The 15,319-nt window shown below is 40.0% G+C and overlaps 1 protein-coding gene across 5 annotated transcripts in view; it reads left to right on the top strand.

The window, feature by feature from the left end:
* FARS2 (phenylalanyl-tRNA synthetase 2, mitochondrial) overlaps nt 1–15,319 on the top strand; it is a 571,180-nt gene that overhangs the window by 100,689 nt on the left and 455,172 nt on the right. The window lies entirely within an intron of this gene.

Genomic DNA, 15,319 nt, shown 5'->3' on the forward strand with positions numbered 1-15,319 from the left:
TTTTTTTTATATTTTTTATCTAACTTATTACTTCTTTATATTGTTTAATAACCTTAAAAACCTACCCGATCCAGCTCCACCAGCAATCTTGGTTGTAGGTCTTTAGATTTCATGACTTGGAATATTTCTTTCCAGCCCCTTCTTGCCTGTAAGGTCTCTTTTGAGAAATCTACTGACAGTCTGATGGGGACTCCTTTGTAGGTGATTGTCCCCTTAGCTCTTGCTGCTTCTAGGATTCTCTCCTTCATTTTAATTTTGGCTAATGTAATTATGATATGCCTTGGTGTGTTTCTTCTTGAGTCCAACTTTTTTGGTACTCTCTGAGCTTCTTGGATTTCTTGGAAGTCTATTTCCTTTGCCAGATTGGGGAAATTTTCTTTTATTATTTGTTCAAATAAGTTTTCCACTGGTGGTTGTGTCTTTCCCCCTTCTGGTACCCCTATAATTCGGATATTGGAGCGTTTAAAGATGTCCTGGAGGTTCCTAAGACTCTCCTCATTTCTTTGAATTCTTGCTCCTTGACTCTTTTCTGTTTGGCCATTATTTGCTTTCTTCTGGGCCACTTCATTGATTTGAGTCCCAGTTTCCTTTTCATCTCTATGGGTTTTCTGTGGAATTCCATTCATTTCCCTTAGTTTAGCCGTCATATGTTTCTCTAATTTGTGGCTATAATCAACCAGATCTGTTAGGAACCTGATGACCAGTGTTTTAAACTGTGCGTCTGAGAGTTTTGCTATTTCTTCGTCGCTTAGATTTATCTCTGGGGCTTTGAGGTCTTCCTGCGACATTTTTGGTCTGTTCTGGCCCTTTAAATGTGAGAAGCGGCGCCTTGGACTCCCAGGTCGCTGGGTTGTGACGCTGTATGTGGGGGCGTGGTCAGAGCTGGGATATGGCGGCGCCCTCTACCACCGCAAGCCATGGGGACCGCCGGGCCGGTCCAAGCGCCCACTCCCTCGCCCGTCCGCCCACAGATAGGCAACCGCAGTCAACACGCAGCACCGCCTCCCCACTGTCTCCTCAGCAGTCGCTCACCCGGTGGGCCGCTCGGTCGCTCAGTAGGTCCAATCCTGGGTTTGGAACCCATGCGTCTGGATTCGCGCGTCTGGATTCTGCGCCTGGGTCCGTCCAACCGGAGTCCTGTGCAACCCCCTCACGAGACGCTGGTTTCGCCCCTTACCGGTCGGGCTGAAGAATTTGTTGTTACCGGACTTACGAAAATTTATTTTTCCGTTTTGGTTTGTGTTTTTATGCAATTTGTCCAATGGAGTGCGAAGCACCAACGCTATTCCTTTTAATAGCTTATGGAAGATTTTCAGAAATACTTGGTCAAAATTTTGACAGGGAATAACTGATCCTCCCTAACAAAGTACATTTCTCCTCCCCCCTGTTAGAAAAGCTCAGTGCGTAAAAGCAGGGTGGGAGAATCAGAGGGAATGCCATAACCCAAAAAGCTGCAATTAATTCTGTTCCTTGTATATGTTTCCAGGTATTCTAGGTATTCTAGGATAAGAGACACCTATATACATACAAAATAAAGAGGGTACCATTTTGTTTGTATCATTTTTAGTTGTTTTACCTCTTTCATGTCAAAAAATAGTTTTTATTGCTGTCTTCTATCACTTCACTATACCATGTGTATTTCACAGGCTCCTTAGAGTTGAGTGCTTAAGCTGTTGCCAGTACTCACTGTTTCTTGTTTTGCTTTATTCAGTCATTTACAAGCAGTACACTTTTTCACTCTTCATGAAATGACACTATGCCTAACAGACCAAATCTCTGGCAATAAAAATTTGAAAACAACTTTTTTTCCTTTCCAATTTATATAGTAGGGCAACAACTGCCGTGGTGGTCTTTGAGGGTAACATAGGTTTCTGGGAGGGAGGAAATCTTAAAAAAATACCGCTCCTTTTTTAGAAGATTAGCATTGATTTTTAAAATCTAAAATTTTAAATGATTAAAATATGTAATGCTTACTTTGCTCAAGTGTTTGCCTGCCACTGGGTTGGTGCTTGTGTTTTCTCCGTGTGAAGGAAGATACCATGGGTCATGGAAAGAGTTCTGATTGCTGGCTGAAGAATATAAGGCGTGGTCTGTAGTTGGCCACGTGTCTGGTCCTCAGTTTTCTCTCTTAAATGCAGTGGTTGGTCTAGCCTATCTTCAAGTTTCCTCTGATTTAAAATTTTAAGTTTGTATTTTGCCATGTGTAATGCACACTTTTTTAAAAAGATTGTATTTTATTTATCTTTAGAGGGGAAGGGAAGGAGAGAGGGAGAGAAATATCAATGTATGGTTGCCTCTCGTGGGTCCCCTGCTGGGAATTGGCCTGCAACCCAGGCACGTGCCCTGACTGGGAATCAAACCGTGATCGTCTAGTTTGCAGGCCCGTGCTCAATCCACTGAGCTACATCAGCCAGGGCTAATGCACACTTTTTTTGCCCACGTTTTTTAAGGAAAAATAAGGATGTGTATTATAGATGGCAAAATACAGTACTTCCTTAACTAGCCATTGAGAGAGCAGTCCTTTCTGATGTTGAAGGTGCCTGAAAAAATAGAGCCTGAAGCAGATGGGGAAACCAGACTTAGAGCTTTTCCACTTTGTTTGTTTGTTTTAAAGTGAATTATTGTAACAATAGTCACAGACATATTCAAATGATGGAGTATTTTCCAAATCTCAATATGTTAACATCTGCATCTTTTCTAGGGAATAATTTTCTATGCATGTCATCCTTCTGTTATACAGCCCAGGTCCGGAATTAAAAGCCTCTAAAAATTTAAAAAATGGCCATTTCAATCTTCCTGCACTAAAACCAGGCACTTAATTCTTTAGGTCTGCACCCAGCTTTACTGATACTTAGATTCAACTCTAATGAGCTTAATTAATTATTTTGTTTCCAGAAGAGCTTATAACAGAGTGAAAATCTACTTAGAGAGGAGGATTTAGTACTCTTATTGTAATAGTGGCAGGGTATCTGGTGGTCAACTGAATCCAAGCAAGAGGCAAAAGAATTAGACTTCCGGCCAAGATGGAGGTGTAGGTAGAAACACTGCCTCCTCACTCAACCAAGTTTAAAGACAACAAAGTTTTAGTAACAAGAACACAGCCAAAACACAGAAAATTGAACTGTATGGAAGTCTGACAACAACCAACCATTCATTCAAGACTGGTAAGAGGGGCATAGTCAGCGGTGGAGCAGGGTCAGGCAGGAAAGATTGGTGGACCCACCCAGGAGTGCAAGTGGCAGTTGGCAGATACCAGGCGTGGGGTGGCAATGGGCAGACCCAGTGAGGGCACAGGGTGGCTGGGTGACCACAGTCATGCATTTGAGTGCAGATGAACCAAGCGAAGGAGTGAACAGTGAGATAAACTGCTCAGGCTAGGACCCCAGTGGCGGGAATTAGAGCCTGAAAGCACCAATGGAAAGACTTTTGGGGTCAAGGTGCTGAGAGAGTTTGTTGGAGAGACCCACAGGGTCCTGGAGGGTACATAAGCCCACACACCTGGGAACCAGCACCAGAAGGGCCCAATTTGCTTGTGGGAAGTGGCAGAGGGGACAGAAATCTGAGAGAGAGCAGAACAAATGCCATTGCCCCTCTCTGACTTTGCCGCCACATACAGCATCACAATCCAGTGACCTGAGTGACCTTGCCCTGGTGAACACCTTAGGCTCCGCCCCTCATATGGAACAGGTGTGAACAGACCAAAACATTATGGCTCAAGAACAGCTCAGAGCCCCAGAACCAATAATTCTAAGTGACCAAGAGATAGCCAAACTATCAGATGCACAGTTAAAAACACTGGTGATCAGGATGCTCACAGAACTGGCTGATTTTAGTCACAAATTAGAGGAACAAATGAAGGCTAAACTAATTGAAATGAAGAGAAATGCACAGGAAACAAATAGTGATGGAAAGGAAACTGGGACTCAAACCAAGGGAGTGGACCAGAAGGAAGAAAAACATGTTTCTTCAACAAGAATTCAAGAAGAAACAGAAAAGAATCTTGTTTCTTCAACAAGAATTAAAAAAAATGGAGAGGCTTAGGAACCTCCAGGACATGTTTAAACATTCCATCATCCAAATTATAGGGGTACCAGAAGGGGAAGAGGGACAGCCACAGTGGAACACTTATTTGAACAAATAATAAAGGAGAACTTCCCCAATCTGGCAAAGGAAATAGACTTCCAGGTAATCCAGGAAGCTCAGAGAGTCCCAAAGAAGTTGGACCCAAGAAGGAACACACCAAGGCACAGCAGAATTACATTAGCCAAGATTAAAATGAGGGAGAGAATCCTAGAAGCAGCAAGAGATAAGGCGACAGTCACCCACTAAGGAGTGACCATCAGACTGTCAGTGGATTTCTTTAAAGAGACCTTACAGGCAAGAAGGGGCTGGAAAGAAGTATTCCAAATCATGAAATCCAAAGACCTACAACCAAGATTGCTCTATCCAGCAAAGCTTTCATTTAGAATGGAAGGGCAGATAAAGTGCTTCCCAGATAAGATCAAATTCAAGGAGTTCATCATCACCAAGCCCTTATATATGAAATGTTAAAGGGACTTACCTAAGAAAAAGAAGATAAAGAAGCATGAACAGTGAAAGGGCAGCAAACTCACAGTTATTAAGAACCACACCTAAAACAAAAGCAAACTAAGAGGACAGCTAGATCAGGAGCAGAACCATAGAAATGGAGATCACATGGAGGGTTAGCAACAGGGGAGTGGGAGAAGGAGAAGGTGGGAGAAGGTACAGAAAATAAGTAGCATAGATGGTAGGTAGAAAATAGATAGGAGGGAGTGTAAGAATAGTATGGGAAGTATAGAATCTAAAGAACTTGAGACATGTGGTCATAAACTAAAGGGGCGGTGTGCAGGGTGAAGGGGAATGAAGGGGAATAGGACAATGGTAATGGCATAATCAATAAAATATATTTTTAAAAGGCAAAATAAAATCACTAAAAAACTATTATTGCACAGAATGACAATACCTTTTTCTAAAGGAAAAGTTCAAATTGGGTCTGTTGCCTCTATTTAATGGTATGGTAACATCTCAAGGTATGTCTATACCAGGGCTTCTCACACTTGCTGGCATCAGAATTCCCCTCAAGGCTCCTTCAGGCACAGACTGCTGCCCTTGCCCCAGAGGTCCTATTTCTTGGGTCAAGAGTAGGGACTAAGAGTCTGTTTCTAACCGCTTCTCTTTTGAAGTTGATGTTGCTGGGCCTGGGACCACACTTTGAGAACCAATGTACAAAATGATTCTAAGTGTTATTTAAAATAATGTTCAGATTTTCTGGAAAAATTAACATGTGTAAAGCTCATTTCTTACTATGTAATTATTTCTAAAATATCTTTATTTTGTATCATGCTCCTGACAGCCCTCTCCTTTGGTGGGAATTGGGAGCTTAAGATCATGGGAATTTTTTGCTTTTAGATAATTCTCTGTGCTGTTCCTTTTTTGAGAGTCTCTTCTCAGTTTCCTCAATATAAAGAAACTCCAAATATTGGTGATTTTTCATTTTTGAATTCACTTTTTTCTACTTTGTCTTTATTTTTTTTACTAGTTTATTATCTCATTTATTGTCCTAACAACCTAATTAAGACAGTGTAATAATTAGCCTTCATTTAACAGCTAGGGAAATTGAACCTCAAATGTGTAAACTAGAACAGCTAATACTTTGAATCCCAAGAGTTAACCTCAGAGCCAGCAGGATCAATCTCTCTATTAGGGTGCCTTCCAAAAAGTCCTCCACGTTAAGCAATGTGAAGGTGGACACAGAGAGGTCAGCTTCGTGGCCAGAATGTTTTATGATTAGACTCTGAGTCTTAGAATAGAAGTGAAAGTTCTAGAGTGAAAAGAAATAGAAAGAAACCATTTTCCACCTGAAAACGGAGAGATTAGGTAGGAAATCATTGCTCTAGTAACAGAGGAAGATACTGAGGCCCTAATGAAGGGTGGAGACAGGGAATGCAGGAGAATCCTGCAGAGAAAGCAGTGGTGTTGTCTTTAGCAGTGAGCTGGAGTCTCTGTGGATGGCTGCTGTCATTGGCAAGACTTGCTGAGTGTTTCCTACACACTTGTCTCCTTCACTCACGTGGTTACACTAGGTTTTCCCTCCCACCTGTGGCCTGCAGCATACTCTCCATTTTGTAGGTGAAGAAACATGAGTTGGTAGAGAAGTTAAGGAATAGTCTGAGATTCAATGGATAAAAAATAATTTTCTTAAGTAAGGTATCAAATCTTGTATGTGCTATTCTGAAGAAAGTGGTGTGAAAGTTTGTATTTCAGCAACCAAATATAACGGTTTTCTCGTGCAGGGATTTGGGGCACTGACTTGCATTTCTGAGAGATCAGCTCCCACGCTGCAGCCAGCCACTGGTGGCCCTGGTGTGGAAGAGCTGCAGAATCCTGGGCTGGGGTCCTCAACAGTGTGGGTGTCACAGCAGGGACCATAGGGTAGGATGTGTTGGCAACAACCCAGGAAGACAGTAGGGTGTCATGTCTGGAGAAGAATGTCAGCTTCAGTGTTAGACAAACCTGCATCTAAATCTCAACATCTCCATTCAGCATCTGTGTGACTTGGGCAGGTCGCTTACATTTCCTAGCCTCAGAAGCCTCACCTGTAACAGGTGGCTTGTGACGGTTCCTTGTAGGATCACCGTAAGGCCCGTGTGTCCTGTGCGAAGTGTCAGGCATACAGTACATGTTCTCAGCTAGTAAACCTACTGTAGATATTATTGTTGTTCACTCCATCACTTTTGTGGGGTCTCTGTCCCCTGGGGGGTGTCTACAGTACCCCTTTCAGGCTGCTGTAACAGAACACCATATGCTGGGTGGCTCGTAAACGAGTTTATTTCTCCCAATTCTAGAGGCTTAAAGTCTGAGATCAAGGTGCCAGCAATTTCCTTGTCTGGTGAGAGCTCTTTCTAGTTGCAAATGGCCAACCTCTCTTCTGGTTATATCTTTACGTGGCAGATCTGGGGAGCAAACTTCGTCATGAATGTTATAAGGTCTCTAACCCCAGCACAGGGCCCCACCCTCATGGCCTCCTCTAATCCAAGTTAACGCCCAAAGGCCCCAACTCCTTATTCTTCACACTGGACCAGTAGAGCAGTAATACGTGAATTGGAGCCATACAAACATTCAGGGGTCAGAAATCTGGTAACAATAGCAGCACCTCGTGTGCACATGTATGTATGTGTGTGCTTATGCACCTGTATGCAGTGCTTAGTGAAGAACATTCAGTCCAGTATCTGACTTGGCCTTGCAAGCTGGGAGGGGCAGAGCAGGAGTTACCATCACAATGTCAGGAAAGAGAAAACAGAGGCTGATTTAGGTGGAGGGGGCCCGCTCAAGGTCTTCCCAATAGAAAGTGTATCAAAGCTAAGATGACAAACTCCTGCTAGCTCTTTTTTCCTCAATCTTTTTAAAGTACTTCCCCCAGAGCTGGAATCTGAGAAATTGGTGAGAAAAGGGAGAAGTGGAACTGGGGAGGCAGAAATAGGGAGGGAAGGAGGTAAGGGAGAATGAATTTGCAGTTACCAGCTCAGACACTGGCCACTGATGTCTGCTGAGGGATAGGTGTGTTGCTTAAATGCTCAGATCAGCTCTAGCCCCGCCCCATCACTAAAGTGAGCACAGCTGTTTTTACACCACTTATGATACTGTGGGGCGGCCACATCACAATGTTCAGTGAGACATCACCCTGTCCCTTCTGTTCCTTTTCTTGCTGCCCATCGTGAATGATGAAGAAGCCAGGGTATTGGCAAAGCCCCTCATCCCCAGGGTCAGTGCTCTTCTCTGAGAGGCAAGATGGTGGCGGTGAGGGGTGCAGCCTCACTTCAGACTGTGGCTCTTCCCCTTTCTCAGTGCAGATAAATTGGCAAAGCTGGGTGGGCCTTGGTGTCCTAACTTTTTGTTCCACGAAGCCTGAGCCAGTTCGTGGGCAGCCATTCATTCATGTATTAACTTGTCTGTTCAGCAAGTGAGGAGCAGGATGCCACAGATGCCAAGAACATGAAGGCTCAAAATATCAGATCACCCCATTTTTACTTCTACCATAATTTGAGTGTCAAGAATTAAGACACTGTACCAGAACTCTGGTACAGGCCAGTCTGCCATCAGTAAGGTCTCATCTAACTGAGCTTCTTCTCTGAACATAGCATAGATTTTTGTTCTAACTAAAACCTGGCTTTACCCTGAGGATACTGCTTTTGATAACCCATCAGTTTCTCTCCCAAGCTCTCTGGAGCTAGAGTGGGAGGGAGTGGAGTGGGAGTACCCCGTTTCTTCCTTATTGCCACGTCCAGCCATTGTCTCTTCTTCCTCCCTGAAGTTCCACTGCCCTCTGGAAATGCATGCCAGTAGCCCACACCACTCAGCTGTCTCTTCTCAGCAGTCATTTGGAGACTCCTGGGAGTATTTTCCCATTTCTTTCTGATGTTAGCTTCTGGACTACTGTCTCTCTTCCCAGTATTGCTATCCTATGTTCATCATCTTTTATTCTTAATTTTATTTTTTGTCTTTTTACTATTTTTAACTCAAAGCTTAATATTACTTTTTTTAGATTATTAATATGTTTAAGGCTATTCTCTCTGAGCAAACATCATGATATTTTCAATCATACACATACACATTACAAAATTTAAAAGATTAAAAAGTTATATGGTGAAAAAGTAAGTTTCTCTCCTACCTCTGTCTAGCAGCCATCCAGTTCCCTTCTGGGGAGGCCTCTGCTGTTACCACTACCCTCTGGGCAGTCCTTATTACTCACAGGATTTACTTAATTGTTCACATTTATTTGTAACCTCAAAATCAATACTTGTGGGACTTTCAAGTTCATTTGAGGACATGTGGCAAGCTTCCAAGATTTTGATTGTCCTTCACCTGAAGTTCCGACCTGAGGTTGAATAATAGGACAGTCTGCCTTCTCATTGCAGCTCTCATATTGTAAACAGTGTCTTTTTTCCATCTATTTAGTGAAACGTGTTTTGTGTTTTTGATGGTGATTTTGCTGTTCAAAATGGCCCCCACGTGTAGTGCTGAAGTGCTGACTAGTGTTCCTAAATGCAAAAGGGCTGTGATGTGCCTTATGGAGAAAATACCTATTTTAGATAAGCTTCATTCAGGCATGAGTTATAGTGCTGTTGGTTGTGCATCCAGTTCAGTGTTGATGAATCAGCAGTATATATTAAATAGAGTGTCTACACTGAAACACATATAAAACAAGGTTATGTGTTGATTAGTTGATAAAATGTGACCAGAGGCTCAGGAAGACTAACTCTATTTCTCTTAGGAGTGATGGTTTAGTATCACTCATTCAGTGCTCTCAGAGATGTTATAAATTATAACTACTGTGAATAATTAGAATTGACTGTGGATGTTATTATTTTTATTTTCTATTTATTTTGCAGTTTCAGTGAAGTGCTTCACTTATTAGCTAATCCCTGGAACTTAACAAGGCTTATAGAGAAATTCAGAGCTATAGTTTTTACAGGGGCATTTTAATGTGATTGGGACTGATGGGAGCTGTTGGAACCCTCATTTTTGGGCCTAAATTCACTCTTCTGCCATCTTGCCAATATGTTAAGAATATGATTTGGCATGCACATAACAACCTTATCTGAAATAATAAAAATTATTGTTTGACTTCCATTTTTATAAGTGACTTGTTCAATGAACATCAGTGCTGTGCTTTGTTTTTTTAACTACTTTATGATTTGATGTTCTGTGGGGAGAGGCTTGAGCATTGGAAATGTCACCGTGAGTTAATGAATGGTATCTTTTCTCAGTGAAACAGTAATGTGAAAATATATAACATAGATGTTTGTAATGGGGTTTACTCCTTTTGACTTGGAACAACATTCCTTTTAATGACAAAATTATTGTTTTTGTCTTTAAGTAGCTTAATGTCTAGTAGATTGACTATAGCATCCTAACCAATGAGTGAAGTTTGCATATTATAGGAAACAGTTGGGAAGAAAGGAGGCAGGTCACTTCTGTCTTAGGAATGTATGAGAAATAAGACATGGTTTCATAGGGATAAATATTTCAGGGATCATGAATCATATCAATGGAAGATGTGTCTGAAAAATCTCCAAGGAACTTATGGTAGGCTGGTATTTATCAGGACAGGGCTGGAAATGTCTGTGGTAAATTGGACTCAGGCAAGAGTGAGAGGGCCTGGGCTTGAATCCTGATGCTGCCATTTAGTACTTTGAGGCAGAGGACATGACTTTGAGCAGATTAGTTTATATCTTTCACAGTGTTTTTATGAAAGAAACTATAAAAAGAATAAAGAAAAGGCATCGGGGAGGAGGTAATGTCATATCACCATTTGTAGGTAGGGAAATGTCTAAGGCTTTTAGCCTTTACTTAATAATTGCATAACTAAGGACTGGCAAAGTCTTTGGTTACTATAATTTACTCTTTCCTCCACTATAGTCAAGACTCTAGGATTTTATGCACAGTGACTTTATTTGGAGAATCTTAGATAAAATCAGTTTATTAAGAACATTTAGGAGAAAATATTTTTTAACCTAGAGGCTATTTCTTCTATATAAAATAACATTTCTAATTGCCTAAAATAGTTTTTAATATGCACTCAAGTGATTTGATTTAAAACCAGTTGTAATTTTACTTGCTATAGTCATTTCGCTTGCTATATTATTTCTGGGTGGAACTATTTTTTCCTTTAGCTGAGTGTTTTTCTATTTTAAGACTCTTAAGCCCGTATATATTAGTACAATTATAAAATTATTTTTAAATGCTCGATATAGGAGATAATTATGTTATCATGCTGCAAATACAGAATATGTAGAACTATAGTAAATATCTTTCATTAAAAACAAAAATAAATGCTGACTAGTAAGTTGATCTAAGTTGAAGTCATCAGTTTTGATATTTCACTTGACTTTGAGGAGATGCTAAAAAGCATACAGGGTGAGTTTGGTATTTTAATTGTATGTGTGTGTCTGTGTGTGTTGTACTTCTATGTGCATTGAGAGGAATTTTTTCCCTGGCATATTTAGGGAAGTATTCGTTGATACTAATAGATATTGGTAGCGTGAGCTTAATTTTAACTGATGATACTTTTCTTAAGTGAAAGTATTGAAAGTGTGATTGGGAGTCCACCAGTAATTCTAAATATGATGATATTTTTAGACATGTTAGTCAACCTTTAAATTATTTTTTGAGGATCTTTGGTCTGCAGTAATTCCCTCATGTATTTTTAAAATTACAGATTTTAACTTTTTTACTTATGACAGCAAAACTGATTTCTCTTGCAACCGGATATCATGATCTGTAAAATTTAAAAAAAATTTTAAGTTATATTTTTCCATTTATTTTTGTGTCCATCACAAGATACTGTTCTCTTGAGTACTCCTCTATTCTTGATAATTAAGAAGCTTCTAGTGTGACAGAACATTTTTAAATCATTCATTCTTTAAAATATGACATTTCTTAGCAAAGAATAGTTATGGTAGTAATTTCTCAACTGGATTATAGTGATGAAAAGACATCTCTTCTGAATGAGAACATAGCATTGTATATTCAAATAATGATTGTCTTTATAATTGCTTTCCCTGCTCCTCTTTTTTCTTTTAGACTTAATTTTAATAAAAGTTATTATGTATCAGTTAACTATTACAAAAGAAGATTGAAGTGTCAAGGGATTTCTCAGACTCTGAGCTTGCGTACTCTGGCACTATCTCGATAGACTTGCCTTTTATGTGCAGCTGCCAAGTTCTTGCATAATTATCTTGACAAATGGCATACTCATTAATATTGCCACTGGGCCTTCGCCAGCTTGGGGAAGCCATGTGCCCCAGGCAAAGCTCAATGCCAATTTCTCGCTGGTAGCTTTAAGCCATGCCTTAAATACACTGCTGAAACCAATGATGGATAAATAGTCATTTGAGATAAACTTTACTTACATTTATCCATTCAGGAGAAGAACTTTTGTGAATGGTAAGGGGCTGCTGGGGTTTCTGAGCTGTAGACTCTCCTGCATTCTGGAGCTGCAGGTTCCCGCCTTGGGGGGTTTTGGGTTTTTTTTTGTCACTTACATACTCCAGAATCAATCAGAAAAACACACCTTGGTGATTTCTTAGTGAAAATAATTTATTCTCTTTATTCTCGGCTAAAGTACTCAAGGTAGAAAGCATGGCTATTGTTATCAGTGTCTACCATTATTTCTTGTAATTAAGTATACCAGGTGCTGTGAAAAATAACAATTGTGTTTAAGTGGACAAAACTCAAGGAATGAGCATAGGATGCTCTTAGTACATCTCTGTGTTAAAATGTTCTCTCAGGTATTACATGTTGCTGAAAGTTAATGATTTCAAAATAGAGTCTCCATTTGCTTTTATATTACTTATTTTCTACTGGGAGAGATGTACATATCCACAGATAATTACTACTAGGTTTTAGAAATGAAAGTATGAATATTTATATTTTAAACATCCAGCTTATTTAAATTGATTTCCAACAAGCCAGGCAGAATTAAGTTTCCTCGTGCCTAGTTAGTTCCAGGATTTGTAGAGACAGTATCTTCTGTTCTTCTGCATTCTTAGCAATTTTATTCTTTGTGTATTGCACAAAATCCCTCCCAGAATACTGCCCCCCCCCCCCCAGTTATTCTTCAAGGTAGAGCTAGCCAGGTAATATGTGGCTTTGTCTCTGATGACTAACTTTATTTGCAAGTGGTCTTTTCTCTTGTAATCTTGCTTTCAGTTGAAAAGAATTCCGGCTGGGGCCACCAGGACCAGGAGCTACGCTGTGTTCTATTTTAATTTGTAAGACATTTTTTCTATTTGACCAAGTTTCACCTGTGTTCTTGACTTCTCTAACTTCTCTGGCTTAGGTCGTATAAATACTCTCTAGCTTAATCTTCTCAGTTTTTCTAAAATGTATAAATATACTGACACAGATTCTGAGTTCAGAACAGGCTTCTTCTACTAATATAACATGATACATTTTATTTCCCCATATATTAAATTGCATTTCCCTTCTGTCCAGTGTCACTTATGAGATAGGAGAGGTGAAACTACTTTAATTAAACTCCATTACTGTTCTGCCATGTGATTAAAATTCTGATACCCCTATTAACATACCTAAGTGGATATATCAGAATTAAAGAAAATGTTATTTATGGAAGGACTCAAAATCCTGGGATTATTCCCTAACACACAAGTGCCAGAGAACTGAAACATGGTGTGTATCCTAGGAAATAAGCCAACAGGGGGCAGACCAGTTAGTTTGTGATTGGGTTGTAAAGTATCCTAGTTGTGTGTAACTGAATTTAAATGCATTTTGGAAATGTTAAAAAGAGTTAGAGAGAGTCCTGTGGATAACTGTTACTAAGTAGGGAAAGAATTCTTTCCCTCTAGCTTTCTTAAGTTCTTATAGTTGGGCTAATAATAAAATTTTTTTAAAGATTTTATTTATTTATCTTTAGAGGGGAAGGGAAGGAGAGAGGGAGAGAAACATCAATGTATGGTTGCCTTTCGTGCATACCCTGCTGGGAACTGGCCTGCAGGGAACCGGCCTGCAACCCCGGCATGTACCCTGACTGGAAATCGAACCGCGATCGTCTGGTTCGCAGGCCTATGCTCAATCCACTGAGCTACACCAGCCAGGGCTGGCTAATAATAAAATTGACATAAGACCAGATTAAGAGGAGAAAAACCAATTTAATACATGTGTACAGGAGAATTATAAATGATGTTCTCTGAAATGATGAACTAGCCAGCTTTTTATACCTTTTAAACAAAGAAATAATAAATTTGTGATTAACTGACAGGACAGAAAAAAGTTAGTGCTTATTAATTAGGAATCTAAGCAAGGTTGGGGTATTCATTAGTGAGGAATCCAAACAAAGTTTTTGGGTAGTAAATTAGCAAAGAGGCAACAAAGTTTGTTCATACAGGCTCTTTTGATCCAGATTCCTTAACCTAGCTGTAAGTGTCTTTCCCTCTTGGAGCAAGGGGGCACCTTTCACAAGGGAGATTTATTTTCTTCTATCAAGAAGACAAGGGAGGGTCTGCATGTCCTCTGGCTCCAGCTGCTTGTCAAGTAACTTAAATGCAAAGTAAGCAGTACATTATTGTGAGACATTTTGGGGTGGCCTGCCCTGGTCCTTGGGATTTTAAAAAGAACTGAAAGCATCTATTATTATTAACGGCACCTATAATAGGATTATTATAAACCCAATTGTGGTATATCTGTGAAGTATTTTATATATGTGGAGGCTCCACTGGATACAACCTAAAGAAACCAAAAGGCCAGTTGTGGAATTTTTATAGGGACAGTGATGACCAAGAACTAGTGATAAGGCCCTGACTGGTGTGGCTCAGTGGGCTGGGTGTTGTACTGCAGACCCAAAAGATCACTGGTTTGATTCCTGTTGGGGCACATGCCTGGGTTGTAGGCCAGGTCCCTGTCAGGAGTATGTGAGAGTCAACTGATTAATGTTTCTCTTGTACATCAGTGTTTCTCTTCCTCTTGTTCTCCCTCTCTTCCCCTCTCTCTAAAAATAAATAAATAAAGTATTAAAAAAAACCTAGTGACAACTAGGAAAACATTACATAGCCAAAAAAGTGCAGATATTGACTATATTAATGATTGGACAATGAGAAATTGACAGTGTGATTTATTGGTTGTGAAATACATAGAACATACCATAAAAAACTGTCAAAGACAGGTATAAACAGAGATTGGCTGCAGAAATTTAAGAAGCTTCATGGAGCAGGGGTGTGCAACCTCATTCCTCAGGCCCCATGCTGCCCAGGATAGGTCTGGGTGCAGCTCAACACAAAGTTGTAAGTTTATTTAAAACCATTTTTTTTGCTCATCAGTTTTTGTTAGTGTTTGTGTATGTAATATGTGGCCAAAGACAAGTCTTCCTCTTCCAATGGGACCTAGAGATGCTAAGAGGTTGGACACCCCTGTAAAGTGTATGAAAACGTGTAGTGAAGAGCTTTGTTCATCACAAGGTAGTTTACAAATTGTATTGATGAATTTGGTAATAGTCATTGAAAATTAGAGTCTAGAAAAGATTTGCACTGTAGATGAAATAGCATTATACTGGGACTAGGTTTTTAGAAACATTAAGGATGACCAATGAGAAATCACCAAATGGTTTTAAGGATGCTAACCATTGGCTAACTCCTCTTGGATGTATTGGTGTTTCAGGCACATAGTATCAATAGATGAAGTTGGAAAAGAATGGGGGAAAACTTACTTCAAGGTTTGAAAGGAACATGCAGTTTACTTAGGAATTATTATTTATATAAGAAAACAGAGACAACCAAAGAAATAT

This window comes from Artibeus jamaicensis, unplaced genomic scaffold (assembly GCF_021234435.1).
Source record: "Artibeus jamaicensis isolate MK-2021 breed Jamaican fruit bat unplaced genomic scaffold, CSHL_Jam_final contig_335, whole genome shotgun sequence".
Lineage (NCBI taxonomy): Eukaryota > Metazoa > Chordata > Mammalia > Chiroptera > Phyllostomidae > Artibeus > Artibeus jamaicensis.